At 31.9% G+C, this 16,367-nt stretch overlaps 1 non-coding gene across 1 annotated transcript; it reads right to left on the minus strand.

Annotated features, from left to right (window-relative positions):
• Positions 1-6,333: 6,333 nt before the first annotated feature.
• On the minus strand, positions 6,334-6,396 carry LOC138383091 (U7 small nuclear RNA). The gene has a single exon (XR_011233538.1). It is a non-coding gene; the product is annotated as a U7 small nuclear RNA (small nuclear RNA).
• Positions 6,397-16,367: the final 9,971 nt, after the last annotated feature.

The raw sequence follows: 16,367 nt of genomic DNA on the forward strand, positions 1-16,367 counted from the left end.
AATATCCTCTTTTTGTGATAGATTGGTTCATATTTTTGCACACTTTTATAAAGCTGGGTTGTTTGCCTTTTATTTATTGATTTACAGGAATTTTTCATCCTCTAGGTGGAATTCTCTTGTCAGACTCTTGTCAGACAAGTATGTGAGAGCAGAATCCACAGGATTCCCTCAACCAGGCCACATCTGTATGTGATATAAGCAAGAAATAAACATTTATTGTGTTAAGTTTTATTGTGTTTATTTTGTCTAAACAGTAGTAACCTGGAACTGATTAATAATCTTTGGACACATATATCAGGAAGATTATCCACAGAATTGCCTCCCGCACCCCAGAGCTCTCTGTGGTTCCCAGGTTGCTCCTCTTGTATCCTCTGTGCTTATTTATCCATCTACATATCTTAATATATTGATGTCCTCTTTAGATATTTAATGCAACCATCTACTCTGTTTATATAGTTATCTAGCACATAAAAGCTACTGTATAAAAATAGGTCTGCTTAGTTAATTAAATTTCCTGAAATTTGTGGCATATAAGGGACATACGTCCTTTGCTTCCTGTGCTTATGACTGTTTTTTTTTTCTTTTTATATATTTCATTATTCATTTTAATGGACCTTTGAGAAGGAATACAATAAATATTATTGAGTTATTTTGCCTACAAAGTCTTCTGATCCTGACTTTTTATGTATTTTATATAATTTTTCTATATGCATCCTATATTTAAATATTTTGAATCATTTCTAAATCCCATTGCCAAGAAAATTTCACTTTATTAGCACTGCATACCATATTCTTATAATCTGACTCCTGCTTGTTTCACCTTTTAGTAATAAGAAAATGGTTAGAACTTTCCTCCCCTCCTGTGCTTTTTCCTACCTTTTTACTTTTGCATGTCTTTTTTCCTTACGGTGGAATGCTTTTTCCTTACGGTAGAATGTTTTTTCCTTACTTTATTCAGTTGGCAAACAGCTAGTCATAATTGAGCTTCCTAAGTGTCCCTCAGTTTTGAAGTATTTTCTAATTATTCCATAAGCAGCAGTCAAGCCTTCCCCTGTGCCTACAGAGGCTTTTCTATATACCTTTATTATGAAACATAGTATCCTCAACAAATTGTTAAGTATACCAAGTCATGTAATTAATGGCTTTGTAATAATACCTAAAGTATTATTTTACATTTTTAATTACTTCACAAACTGAACATTTTAATCATTTCAAAATATCAAAAGAAAAAATCACTTTTCATACATTAAAATTTATCATTATGACTATAGTTTTTTAGTGTCTTTTTGTAGAGGTAGTGCCATTGAATATGAGAAATTGTGGAATCATACATAAATTACTTTTATAAAATCTCTACTCTTTAAAAATGCACCTATTATATATGTTCTTTAAAATGTTTACATAAAGATGGTTAATTGCTCTCTGTACTTACCAGTGTGATATATTTAATATTGGTATTTTTCTCTGTTACCCATGTATTCAGATGCTGGCTAATGTATCTTTCTGTAGCTGGTATATAATGTATTTGTGTGGATTGACATACCTTTATTCTCTTCCTAATTTTAGGAAAAAAATTATATTGGCTAAGATTATACAGAGTAAGCAAAAGATTAAGATAAATCTATTCATGAAACAAGTGACTTTTCTTTTAACCTACATTTTTGTATTGTGCTTTAGCTCACTGAAAATCTGCCAGAAGAATTATTTTACTTTTATCTTCCAAATCCCGGTCTCACTTACCCCAAATAACTCCACAACTTCTATCTCTCCCTTTTATTTATTGAACAACATGGTTTCACGTTACTCCTTAAAAGATTAGAAAACATTGGTGGTTATAAATTAGGAACAACATCTTTTATCCAATTATATTGGTTTCATAGTTTATATCAAAGGCCATTTCTGCATGGAACCGGAAAAAAATCTGTTTCATGAAAAAAATGACAATATTATAAATTAGAGTCCTAAAAACTTCACTGTTTTCTTCAGGCTCAATGGTCTTTTAAGGCAATGATGGCTCCCTAAGGAATGCCTGTGTTTATGAGCCCCTGACAGTGTTTTTGAAGGGGAAATGCCTCTTTTAGTGTGGTAGAAATATTATTAACATGCACCTGAGGCAGCTCTCAACCAGCTCTAAATAGTTTCTTCACTGACTCTTATTCCATCTGGTTGAAGAATAGTTGCCAGTTCTGCCAGATATGTGTGGCTGCGCATATTATTGCTGGTGTGTTGTCAGTGACTCTGAGAGGTGCCCGTAACTCTCATTTGTATTTTCCTCTTCACAGATGCATATTGCAAATCATTTAAATATGCACTTGGTTTGAACAGGTAAAAGATTTATTTAAATAGTGATAGTGTGTTTAGGCAGCAAACCAAAAATACTTAAGTTACTTTTTTTTACTTTTGCATAACCTGAAATTTACATTTCATTTTAGGATTTCTAATGCATCTTATACAATCACATCTGAATCTGTTATTTTACTTATTTGTATATTTGTATTAAATAGTCACTGCCATCATTCTATCTTTTTATGTTTTTCCTTTATGAGAAAATGCAGATATTAACTTTCTTTGAATTTTTAACTTTACATGCTCTGTTTACCTTACCTGTCTAGTAACCAGAACAAGACAAAACACAATTTTAGCACAACTCAATCAATGCAATAAAATGCATTACTGTTTAATATCGGGTTACTATAGATTTAGTGATAGAATAGTGAAAAGTATAATAATAATAGTAAATAAACTTTCAAATAAAATTTGCACTTTAGTTCTTTAAATCAGGCTAATCCCAGTTCCCACTACTCCCTATTGTGTTCTGAATCCCTTTTGATTCATTTTACACTACCTGCTTGTCTGACATTGGCTTATGCTCTTAGGCATTACCCTACTAAGCAACAACCCTATAATGAAGTTTTACAAATAAAAATGAAACACTTTCAGAAGTTAATAAAATTGTTCAAGATGATATATTTTGTAAGAGAAGATTTAGGATTAGAATCTCAAAGTCATATTGCTAACTACTTCTCATTATTGTCCAAATTTTAATAGTAAAATTTTAGATGCCTGTTTGAATAAATTTTTGCTAGCTTTAACATACAAACAGGAAAATGTGTTTTGACACTGGAGATTATAGTTTCCACTAAAAGTACCAGAAAATTGTTTTGAATGAAAACAAAATGAGAAAAGTATGGTCTTTTAAAATTTCACTTCCCTAGAATATTTTATTCATGAAAAGTATGTTTTTGTGATAGGAGACAAGCCAAATGAAAGCATTTTAAATTTAGATTTCCTTATTCAGCGTACCCTTTTGATATGCAATAATTTCCTTTATAGTGCAATGAATGTTAATAATTACATACATAACAATCTGACCAGATGTTTACATTAGATGGAAGGTAAAATAAAGAAATAAAATATGATAACACATTCATTCAAAAATGACATAAAATAAACCAGGCTAGTTATTTTATGAATGAAAAAGATTTCTTTATGAATTTAAGAAAAGGGAGATTGTCTTTTTCTACCAGTTTCGTAGAGGATGTAAGTTTTGCAGTCTAAATAACCTGAAGAAATTCTGAAAAGAGCAAGGTCTAAAGTACTAAGTGAATACTAAGATGTGTGTGTGTATCTGCATATGTCTGCTTATGTGGGTCTGAATATCACATTCTTTTCCTGCAAAGCTATTGCTAGCATATGAAAAAAAAATAACAAGAATAAAAGAATAGACAAGAGATAACAAGGAAAAAAAAAGTTATGCTACAAAAATCAAAAGAGCATAATACAAAAAGAATATACAAGTATATCAGCTCTCTTTTTAGAAATGCCTACTTGGTTAAGCAGAGTGCTTACATTAAAACTTCAGTTTACAAGGAAGCAGTACAATTTCCATTTTTGTGCAGTCAGTATTTATTGATGTGAACCATGTGCCAGGTTCTTTGCTTGATGTTGAAGAGAAAAAGCTGAATAAAATATGACACCCTCCCTCAGAGAGCCCACAATAAAATGAGAGGCAGGTGTGAAAAAAAATTGTTGTAAATAAAATATGGCGAGTAGAGGTATAAACCAAGTTGTATGAAAACACTGAATGAGGATATTCACAGAAAGCTTCCATGAAGAATAAGTATTTGAGCTGACTTTTGAATGTGAGTAGGAGTTTATTATGTGGGTCAGGGAAGAAGGAAATTTCCAGGGAAAGAAAGCACCATAGAATGAGGGAAATATGGGGAAAAGGATAGGGAGGGATGAGGAGATTTCATTAAGAAAAACACATTATGTTTAGAGGAAAAGAGGACGGACACAGAAAGATAAAATTAGACCAGAATTAGACTGGGAAGTACTTTGAGCATGAGCTTTCTCTTTAGGCAATGGAAGGTCAAAGGGGGTTTTAAAATGTAAGCAATATTGCCAGAGTTATTTAATTAGGAAGATATCTGTGGAAGCCATAGTAAAATTCCTGTTTTTCTACCTTCATGAAAACATTGCTTTATAGCCCACATTTTATAGTCTTTGACACACGTACCTGTCCCAATTGTACCATTTCCAAAAGTAGAAATAAGAGAATAGAGGGAGTTTGCAGAGGATAATAAGTAGACACGATAATGTTGGTAAAGAACCTCTCTGCCCCCACTGGTTTTAGAACTCTGCTAAATTCCACATCATTCCCAATCATGACTACAAGCACCCCAATCCCAGTTGTTTTTTTTTTTCTCCACCCTTTGATTTCAGCATTCTGAGGTAATTTTAATACCCTCATGAATGACTGACATGGTAACATGGCCTAATAACTCTTGATGTAATCTCTTTGAAGACCTTCATCCAAAGCCTTCTTCAGGCACCAATTCTATGAATATTATAAACACTGACAGCTCTGGGATTGAAATCCCAGCAGACGTCTCACTGCATTCTTTGTCATTCTTAAGGAATAATCTCACCATCTCCACTGATTATTGTCCCTTTTGATATTTTCAAGAACATTGACCTCAACAGTTTTAGTCTCATTGTGATATAGTCATTTAAATGAAATTAAAATGTAATAAAATTTTTCACAGGAAATGGTTTAAAACTCAGTGTAGATTTTGATAAAAGAAGACCTAAATTTTCCTTTAACATTAGGGAAGACTCCATTAACAAGACTGAACTGAAATTTTAGGGATAAACAGATATTTAAGCGGTACACAGTTAGAGGCAGAGGATTCTATGCACAAGAAATACAACGTGGAAATCAGAACCTTGTGATATTTCATGACCTAATCAAAGAATCACAGATATTTCATATTACTAGTTTATGTAATACCAAAATTTCTACAGTGAATATGTGCTTATTTTACCAAGACCGAGAGTATGAAGTTTCCTCAATATCATACAAAGTTGCAAAACTATTAATCCTATAGCCTCTTTGGATCCATAGAATAATTTTGAGTGTGAAGGGACTCAATTATTTTTGCAAATGGCAAAACATTCTTCTGATTCCTAATCTACAGATTGAACCTTTTCATCTCAGTCTCTTAAATATCATTTCAATGTTACCTATTTTAGAATCTTTTCTCATATGCTAGTGCTTAAAACCTGGATCTCCAACCTAAACTTTACCTTGAATTACGAACTTATTTATCTCATTACCTTTAGCATATCTCCATTAGGATACTAAATAGAAACACCTAGCTGTGTGTATCTGTGGACCTTCCAACACTTCTCTTTCCTGATTTTCTACATTTGTTGGTCACACTATCCATGGGGTCACACTCAAGTCATACATACTAAGGTCGTATTTAACTCTTTCACTTGCCACTCACACTTTATCTTTTAACTAAATTCTACCATTTTATCTTCTATCTCTCAGCCCAAACCTTTCCATTGTAACCATAATACAATTGCTTTATTTTAGGCTTTCATTCTATTTTCCTTGACCAGTATTCACTTCAAGTGCTTCTCATTACTACTAATAGGCCCTCACAAATATTTTGTGACTCAATAGGAAAAAATATGAGCAGAAATTTAATGTTTATTACCAAGCCATTGTACACTCAGAATCTAACCTTTTCCAGGTCTGGAACAATTATTTAAAAAAGTATTAAGTTGAATGAATTTAGAATAGTTGCTAAGAGGACTTGAGTAGAAACAGGAAAACCATTTGTGATTTGTGATGATTTTAAATTGTAATTTGCGTATAGTGTCCATTGACTAAGTATACATTGCTCTAATATAAAAAAAATGTATAACTATACATATAAAACTATATTTAATGTATTTCTATAAATGAGTAGAGAAAAATTCACAAAACTATGATTACGTTATTGTGATAAAAACAAATAAAAATTGACAAATTCTTTTTTTAATGAATTTTCCAATGAAAACTGAAAATCCCGCTCGACAAGTTCTGAAAAAGCTGTAATATTAAAGCTTGACAAATTCTTAATACACAAACAATATTCAAAGTTAATCTCCTGGTTTGACACAATATCAAAGGACAAATAAAAATGCAAAAATGTATCCTTAGCTTGGTTTTCTAAAGTCAATTCCACCAATTTAAACCAGTGAAATCTTGTATGCAACTGTGAAAAAATCTAGGAACAGAACACTATTTGTAACAACTTTATTAATGTGTATTATAGAACTATGTCCTTAACAAAATGATGTGTAGTATTCTGCTTTTAGTCCATGATAAGAAAAACATCTGCCAAAATTGCATAAGCCTTTGACTACTATAGTAGTGGATTAAACAAAGTCACAAATGACATTCTAAATTTTATATTAAAATGCATATCTATTATTTTATGGTCAAAATGATAAAAAATATTAAATGGCCATATATATACACACACATAAAACTCTATAAATATTTTGTGTGCATATACGTATGTATTTATCTGTATATACCGTTGACTGGGCTAGAGTGCCATGGCATCAGCCTTGCTCACAGCAACCTCAAACTCCTGGGCTGAAGCAATCCTCCTGCCTCAGCCTCCTGAGTAGCTGGGATTACAGGCATGTGCCACCATGCCTGGCTAATTTTTTCTATATATATTTTTAGTTGTCCAGCTAATTTCTTTCTGTTTTTTTTTAATAGAGATGGGGTCTCATTCTTGCTCAGACCAGTCTCAAACTCCTGAGCTCAAACGATTCACCCGCCTTGGCTTCCCAGAGTGCTGGGATTACAGACGTGAGCCACCACGCCCGGCCTGTGTATACATTTTTATAAGTATATATTTATCATATAGGGCTATATACAAGCCCTATACATATATCATATTATTTAATACTTAACAACAACTCTGCGAGGAATTACCCACATTTTAGGAGAGGAAAATGGAAATCACATAAATTAAGTGGCTGGTCAAAAATCAAGGAGGTAGTAAATAAAGAATCACAGATTCAAACTGAGATCTGACTGTTTCAAAGGTTAGGTTCTTTTCAAAAAAGTGCATAAAATATGAACAACGCAGATTTCTTAATAGTTTCTGTCATCTATGGGTATCACTGAAGATAACTTTTCATATTACCTATCATGTTTTACAAATTAGCAAAGATAGTATTATAGGAAGACTATAAAGTAAAGATTGGTAGACTTGTTCTGTAAAAGGCCAGATAGTAAATATTTTTGGCATTGTGGGTATACAATCTCCACAGAAACTACTCACCTCTGTTCTTGTAGCATGAAAGCAGTTCCGAAAATACACAGACAACAGTATGGCTGTTTCCAACAAAACTTCATTATGGGTACTAAAATTTGATTTCAAATGAGTTTCACATTGTCTTAAAGGATTTTTCTTTTGTTTTTTTTTTTCCCAATCATTTGAAAATGTAAAATCCATTCTTGGCTTACAGGCCACACAAAAACAGGTGGAGCGCTGGATTTAGGACATCGTCTGCCCAATGCCTGAAATAACAACCAGATATACAAAACACAGGGCTAAAATAATTTAATTATAAAAACTATTTTGGATTTTCATCTATTAAAACTAAAAGAACTAAAATTTTCTTTCCACATTAGCTCTCGTGCTAGGTAGAAAAACAGTGAATAGGAATTATTAGGAAACAAAGACTCCTGAAAGATGAAGGTGCTATGCTCACTGCATTTCTTAGCTAACATGCTTTCCCTTTCTACTTCCACTAGTTTCTACCCATCCTGAACAGTCATAACTCATATGATATTCCCACACCCATGTCTTCTCTTATTGCTATGAATATAAAGAGCATTGTAATGTTTAAAAGCACATTGAAGTTAAAGTCCTCTGGACATACTTGTCACTTTAGCATTTTCTACTTTTTTCATTTTATATTAATCCATTTTATGGTTTATCACCATAATAGTAAAAAAAAAAAAAATCTTATAATTCTTTCCCAAATAACTTTCACAATGTATTTGAAGTTATAGAGTATTTTAAAATAATACCTTTTAAAAATGTATTCAATATAAACAACAAAATTTGGAATCTCAAATCTTTGAACTACTTGGCATGCTCCTTAGAACTAGACATTTTGGGCCATGTAAAGTTTTGCTATCCCAATTTTTTTGAATGATGAAACTAATACTCAAAATAGTTATGTGACTTGCACATGACCATGTGGCCAGTGACAGATGAGGACTACAGTGGCACATCAAATAATTGACGGGTCAGAAAATGTGTTAAAGTAATTTTACTAGTTTTATTAACACTAGCTAATGACACAATCCCAAAATCTCAATGACGTAACACAACAGAAGCTTTTCTCACATATGCAATAGCCCAATGCAGTCGAATGTCTCTATGAATAGTTTTCCACTAAGTAATGACTCATGGATCCTAGAATCTTCTATAATGTAGCTCCACAATCTTCTAGGAGCCTCTGCAGAACATCACACTGGATCTAGCTGGTCAAAGAAAAAAAAATGAACTTGGATTCTTTAAGCAGAGCATTTTATGGCCAAGCCCAAAAGTAGCATCCATCACTTCTACTTGCACTTTTTTAGTCTAAACCTAAGTAGACGGTTACAGAGACATATGGCATACTGTGAAAAAAGAAACACAGTAGAGAGAATTTTGATGGTGTTGGCTGTTAAGGTTAAGAGGTTTCCCTAATTGAAGGTTGGCATAATTTATATCAATTGTAAAAAGCCGTAAAACAAGAAAAAAAAGTAAAACTTTTAATGAATTCCAAATCTTAAAAACTAACAAGAGGACATATACTCTATATTAAAACTTAAAAATTCATTTGCTCTTACTTTGAAAAGAAGAAAAGAATTTTTTGCTATCAAAAATAAAGTTGTTTCTACAACTGTCTACAGTGTGTGATTATTTTTAAATCTAGAAAGTAGTATGTTTTAAAGCCAAATCAGTAAATGATAGATCTTTGCTTCTTTAGGTTTCAGCTCTGGCAAGGTGTGAGATTTTAAGTTTTTTCATCCTTAATGACTATAATTAACATATTAAGATTCCTTGAAAATAAGATCTGAAGTCCTTATTATTTATTTATTTATTTATGTTTTTGGTGGGAAAGCTTCAGACAGGAAGCCTTTGAAAGAGACCTTTTTATCTTTGACTCTTCTCAGAAAGTGAGTCCTGCCTTTCTGATTGTTTCTATTTCTTATTAATTCAAAACAAAATAGAACAGTGACTAGTATTATGGTGTGTAGGAGATACTTGCTTAATTAAAATCTAAGGCTTATTTATTTTTAAAAAGTGCCTTTTAAAATTTTATGTTTGTATTCTTAATAGAATAACGAAATTCAATCATAGTTATATAAATTTTTAGGTCTGCTTAGCTATATTACTACCAATTTCATAATTTGCATATTCAAGGTTTAGAGTTGGTGCTAATGTTGGAGGTCCCAGCAGTATACACGAAAAGCTTGTCTAGGATATTATATGGAAGCTGAAGGCTGATTTCATTTTTGAGATATTCTTGTATTAGGTGACAGGCTTTTAATCCTATAAACTGTTATGCATTGCTCTTGGAAAGGACAAACACAAATTCTTTTCAGCACAGCTTATCAGAGCAGAGTGAACTCTATTTTCTATGACCACAATTCTTCAGTGTCTTTCTCCTCCAGCTGATGGCTGTTCATCTTCCTACAGTGATCCATTTAAAGGCCTGGACTCAATGAAACCTTTCAAAATGGTAGAATTTGGATATCTCACTATGACTAAAAACATTGATGATCTTTCTCACATCATAGCATAGGACAGTAGTTCAAAAAAAGCCGCTTATAATTTTTTTAAAGTCTACTGGAGTATTCTAGAAATATGTTATGGCATTCTTACTGAAATATATATCTGTATATCTCTTAAACTAGAATATGAAATATTATAATTTGAGTAGATATAAAAAATGCTAAAATTTGGAGATGTTCAATATTTCAGGCAGAAATTTTCTTTGATTTTCCTCTAGTTTATCTCTCCAAAATTTTATCTGATGTGCCACAGAAAATATCATACTCTTACTTAAGTTCTTTCAAGATTCTCCCTTTGGTTTTCTACAGTATGAATATGATAAACCTAGGTGTAGTTCTTGTTTCTTTGTTTTTGAGTATGCATACTACTTAGTGTTCTTTGAGCTTTCTGCAATTGTAGATTGCTATCTGTAATTATTTTTTAAAAATTCTCAGCCATTGTTACTTCAAATATTTTTTCTCCTCTGTTGTCTTTTCATATACCTTATATTATTACAATTATGGGTATAGTATGCCTTTTGAAACTATCTCACAGTTCTAGGATATTCTTGTCTTTATTTTTCTGTTTGTATTTCAGGGTTTCTATGTTAGTTTAAATTTATTTTTTATTTCAAAATATTAAGGAGGTACAAAAGTTTTGGTTACATGGATTGCTTTTATAATGCTTGAGTCACAGCTATAAGTGTGCCTGTCACAGAAGTAGTGTTCATTGTATGCATTTGGGAGGCTTTTGCCCATCCCTTTCCATCCTCTCCCCCTACTTGATTTCCACAGAGTTTTACTTACATCTGTGCACATGTGTGCTCATTGATTAGTTCCAATTTAATAGTGAGTACCTGTGGTGTTTGTTTTTTCATTCTTTAGATACTTCACTTAGAATAATGACCTCTAATTCCATCAAAATCACTGTGAAAGGCATTAATTTATCATTTATTATGGTTGAGTACTCCATGGCATACATATACCCCATTTTCTTAATTAATTCATGAATTGATGAGTACTGGATTGATTTTACATCTTTGCAATTGTGCTGTAATAAATATTCAAGTGCAGGCATTTTTTGATAAAATGACTTCTTTTCCTTTGAATAGATACCTAGTAGCTGGATTGCTTGATTGAATGGTAGGTCTACTTTTAGTTCTTTGTGGAATCTCTGTATTGTTTTCCATAGAGGTTTTACTATATGTGTGTGCAAGTGTTCCTTTGTCTCTGCATCCATGCCAGGAATTATTGCTTTTGGACTTCTTAATAAAAGCCATTCTAGCAGGGTTAAGATTATATCTCATTGTGGTTTTGATTTGCATTTCCTTCATGATTAGTTATGTTGAGCATTTTTTCATGTTTACTGGCCATTTGTCTATCTTCTTTTGAAAAGCTTCTGTTCATGTCTTTTGCACACTTTTTAATGTTTTTTTTTTTTCCTTGCTAACTTGTTTGAGTTCTTTTTTGATTCTGGCTATTAGCACTTTATCAGATGTATAGCTGGTGAATATTTTCTCCCATTCTGTAGGTTGTCTATTTTCTCTGTTCATTATTTCCTTAGCTGTGTGAAGCTTTTTAATTTAATCGAGTCCTGTTTATTTATTTTTGTTGCTGCTGTATTTGCCACTTGTGTCTTAGTCATAAATTCTGTGCTGGAAGAGTTTTTCCTACATTTTACTATAGAATTGCTATGGTTTTATGCTTTACATTTAAGTATTTTATCTACCTTAAATTAACTTTTGTGAGTGGTGAGAGATATGGACTCTGTTTCATTCTTCTGCAGGTGGCTATCTAATTTTCCCAGCACCATTTATTGAATAGGGCTTTATTTCCCCAGTGTATATTATTGTCTTCTTTATCAAAGATCAGTTGGATGTATGTGGATTTTTTTTATCTCAGTTCTCTGTTCTGTTCCGTTGGTCTATATCTCTATTTTTGTGCTTATATAAAACAATAGCACCAGAGGGTAAAGAAAGCAAAAATATTCTACCCAACTTGATGAACCAAATAGCACCCCAGATATCAATCTTATCAATCAATGTGAGCAGTTAGAATGCTCCACTCAAGAGACATAGGCTGGCTGAATGGATGAAAAAATAAAATCAGAAGTATCTGCTGTCTCCAGGAAGCACATATAACTCACAAGGATTCATACAGACTCAAGGTGAAAGGGTAGAAAAAAAAAATTCTACAAAAACAGACACTAAAAGAAAACAGGTGTAGCCATCTCATATCACAATAAATTGATTTTAAATTGGCAATGGAAAAGAAAGACAAAGATGGTCATTATGTAATGGTAAAGGGAGCAATTCTTCAAGAAGATATAATAACCCTAAATATTCATGCACCTAACACAGCTGTGCCCAGATTCATGAAGTAAATTCTAGTAAATCTAAGCAAAGAGATAAATGATAGCATCATATTTGCCAAGGAGTTCAACACCCCAGTGACAGAGCTGGACAGATCATCCAAGCAAAAAATAAATAAGAAATTCTCAACTTAAACCTGACTATAGAACAAATGGGCCTAACAGATATTTGCAGAACATTTTACCTCCAAACTAGTGAACATAGCTTCTTCTCACCAGCACATGGAACATTCTCCAAATTTTGTCATATCTTAGGCCACAAAACATCTCAATAAGCTCAAATAAGTAGAAATCATGCCATGTATCTTCTCAGACAACAATGGAACACAACTAGAAATCAGCTCCAAAAGAAACACTCAATTCTACAAAAAGTCACGGAAATTGAACTACCTGCTGCTGAAAAATTATTGGGTCAATAATGAAATTAAGATGGAAATCAAAAGATTCCTCAAACTGAAACACAAAGGAGACATATGCTATCAAAATCTATGGGATTCAGCAATAGCAGCCCTAAGGGGAAAATCCATTGTCTTAAAATGCCTACATCAAAAAGATGGAAAGATCACAAATTAACAATCTAATGACACATCTCAAGGAACTAGAAAAGGAAGAGATAACCAAAGCCAAAGCCAGCATAAGAAAAGAAATAAATAATGTCAGAGAAGAACTAAACAAAATGGAAAACAGACCAAAAAAAAAAAAAAAATAGAGGATCAATAAAACCGAAAGTTGTTTATTTGAAAAGGCAAACAAAATTGATAGACATCATGCTAGATTAACCAGGAAAAAAAGATAACGGACCCAAATAAGCTCAATCAGAAGTGAAAATTTTCTGCTGATAAAGCAAAAATTCAAAATATCATCTGTAAATACTATGAAAATCTCTACCCACATAAACTAATAAATGTAGAGGAAAATGGAAAAAAATTTCTGCAAACACACAACCTCCTAAGACTCAATCATGAAGAAATAGAACTCCTTAACAGACCAATCTGAGAAGCCAGATCAAATCAGTAATAAAAAATCTTCCAACATAAAACAGCCGCAGACTTTATATTTGTATGTGGTTACTTCTACACTATAGTTACATAAAGTGAATTTGAAAGGAATTACTCATTATATGTCATAAAATTATGGAAGTTAGTTTCATCAATAAGAAATAAGCATTTATCACTAATTATACTAGTCCTAGCAGCTTTAAAATAGATTCAAAGAGGTCCCTCACATCTGCCATTGAAGTTTAGCTGCCCATAAAAGAAAAACTTTTAGAAATAAAAAGGATTTGAGTAGCACTGGGTGGGTCTGGACTACTGCAGCTATTTAGGGGCAATTGAAAAGAAAGTGAAATGGCCCCATATGGTCTTAATTTCAGTGGCAGAAATTGCCAATAGAATACCTGCAAAATAAATTTTTACCATATTGTAGGTTTGGTAGTAAACAATATATCAGTAGGTGCCTAGAAACAATGTCTGCCATCCATGAAATAGAATCAAAATATGGATAATGTTCTTTCACAAAAATCTAAAAAGGCAAAAACCTTCTATTTTTCATTTTTAAAAGTTCAGCTGAATAAACTATAGAGAAGTTTTCATTGCTTACTGTAAAACTTATCTTTGGTTTATATGAAGGACCAGAATTTTCTTGGTGAATCTTTATTTGGCAGACCTCATAATGAGTAATATTTGCTGCTATAACTTTATGGTTCAGTTGTATTTTCCACATTCTAAACTATCTCATTTATTTCCCAAGAAGTGTATTACCATTAACTACAAATCAGGATGAAAATAAAGTCTCCAAAATCAAAGATATTATTCAATATAATGTAGAAGCTATAGGCTGATAGTTCAAATGTATATGAATATTTATTATACACAGATATTTAATACTTAAGATTCTTAACGAAATTATTTTAATAAAATGCTTTTCACAAGTTGACTGTATTCTGATGTTGTTAATGTTTTATTTTCTTTTTTATTGATATGTAATAGTTGTAATTATCTACAAAATCTTGCTGAGAAAAACGCATTTTAAGTCAGATTTTGAAGGTGGGCCAATCATAATCTTGAGAGACACAATCCCAAATATTTTAATCCCAAATGTTGAATTTCTGAAAGATCAATTCTGGAAAATATAATTCTGTAAAAATAATAACAACGTCTTTAAAACATACTTATTTACATTTTTTAAAGGGAATTTATTTTAGAAACTTATAAAAGCATGTTAGAACACTTCATAGGCCACTTGGCTCAATAAAATAGGTAATAATAGCATATTTTTGCTAGCATAAACACCCACGTGTACTAATGACAGTGGCATGGGTACAACAATTATGAAAAGATAAACTATATTTCTAAAGACATGTCAAAAAGAGAAATGTATGAATGCATATCAGTGTGGTTGATAATTGTGCATACACAGTTTTAAAACTGCAGTCATCTGAAATATCATTATGAGCAACCTAAGTATTTTGATGAGACTGACCAAAACATTCATTGGATCACCACTGTGTATGCAGTCACCCAGAAAGCTAACATCTCCAGAAATTTTAACTTTCACAAATTCAGATGTACAAAAAGTATATTTCTTCATTTACTGAGAAAGTTTCAAAATTTTTACATATAGCACAATACTTACACACAAAGTCAACATTGTGATAATACATTTTTGTGGAGTCTAATTTGCAAAATTGCTTAAAAATATAACTCTCTAAAAGTCTCTACACAATTTATAACTCCAGTATTGGAAATTATGCAAAGATAAAATACATAGCACAGTGAATTGTAAAGACTAATGCTGACAATGTAAAATAGTGAAAAAAAGCTAAAAAAAAACTAATAAGAAAATTCATCTTGTGAAAAAGTATATTACAAGGATAGATTATAGACAATTGCAAGGAGAGTTCATAAGAGCTGGCTGACTTTCATGATCATTAATTATGTTTTATAGTCTTGCATCATGATTTATAGCTGTTTAGTTAAGACATGGCTATCCTAAGTATGTTCACATTAATTTTCTATTTGATGCTTCTCTTTTAGGTTCTTCTATAATTTGATATACACTTACATGAGCATTCCTTATGACATTTTCTTATTTTCTGTACCATGCTTCTATGTTGTTTGGGAACATGGAAATCCATTCAATCGTATACAGACCACAAATTTAGTGAAAAGAACACTGTTGTGTAAGTGTCTTCTTATCCTACTGTGCACATAATTATTTTCAAATCAGGCAGTAACTTTGCTGGCTGCTTCAGGCAAATATGACTATAATTCATTAAAGACTCCTGGAATTTCATCAGTTGAAAGGAATGCCAATGCAGACAAATTACAGCTTTCTACCTGAACTTTTCATCATTGCTGTATTATGAGGTAAATCCATTCATCTTAATTTTCTGCCAAATGCATTGGGCTGAATGGAAAAACAACATTTATTGGTAATTAGAATACCTTTTTGAAATTTACTTTCAGAAGCTTTGATTGTACCTAATTCCAAGTCTGTCATTTGGGGATTCAATAAAACCTCAGGGATTTTAGGATTTTTATTTTCAGGATTTCAAAATTCCAGATTATGGCATTTGAGATTGTATCTTTTGAGATTGTGACCCAAACACATTTTGAAGACAGTAATGAACTTGAATTGCTAGGGCTGGATATAGAAAGAGTGAAATTGAATATGAATTAAGGAGGGATTACTTGAGAACAGGCACAGAAAATTAGGATTGAGCAATTACATGTTCAAAAAGACTACTGACAAACCAGAGTAAGGCACTATATTAGTGAATAAAGAGAAGTAATTATGTAGGTTGGATTTATATGCCATATGGAAAAGATGAACATTTAGATATTAGCGAAGCATGTTAGATGAAAA

The sequence above is a fragment of the Eulemur rufifrons genome, chromosome 4 (assembly GCF_041146395.1).
Source record: "Eulemur rufifrons isolate Redbay chromosome 4, OSU_ERuf_1, whole genome shotgun sequence".
Classification (NCBI taxonomy): domain Eukaryota; kingdom Metazoa; phylum Chordata; class Mammalia; order Primates; family Lemuridae; genus Eulemur; species Eulemur rufifrons.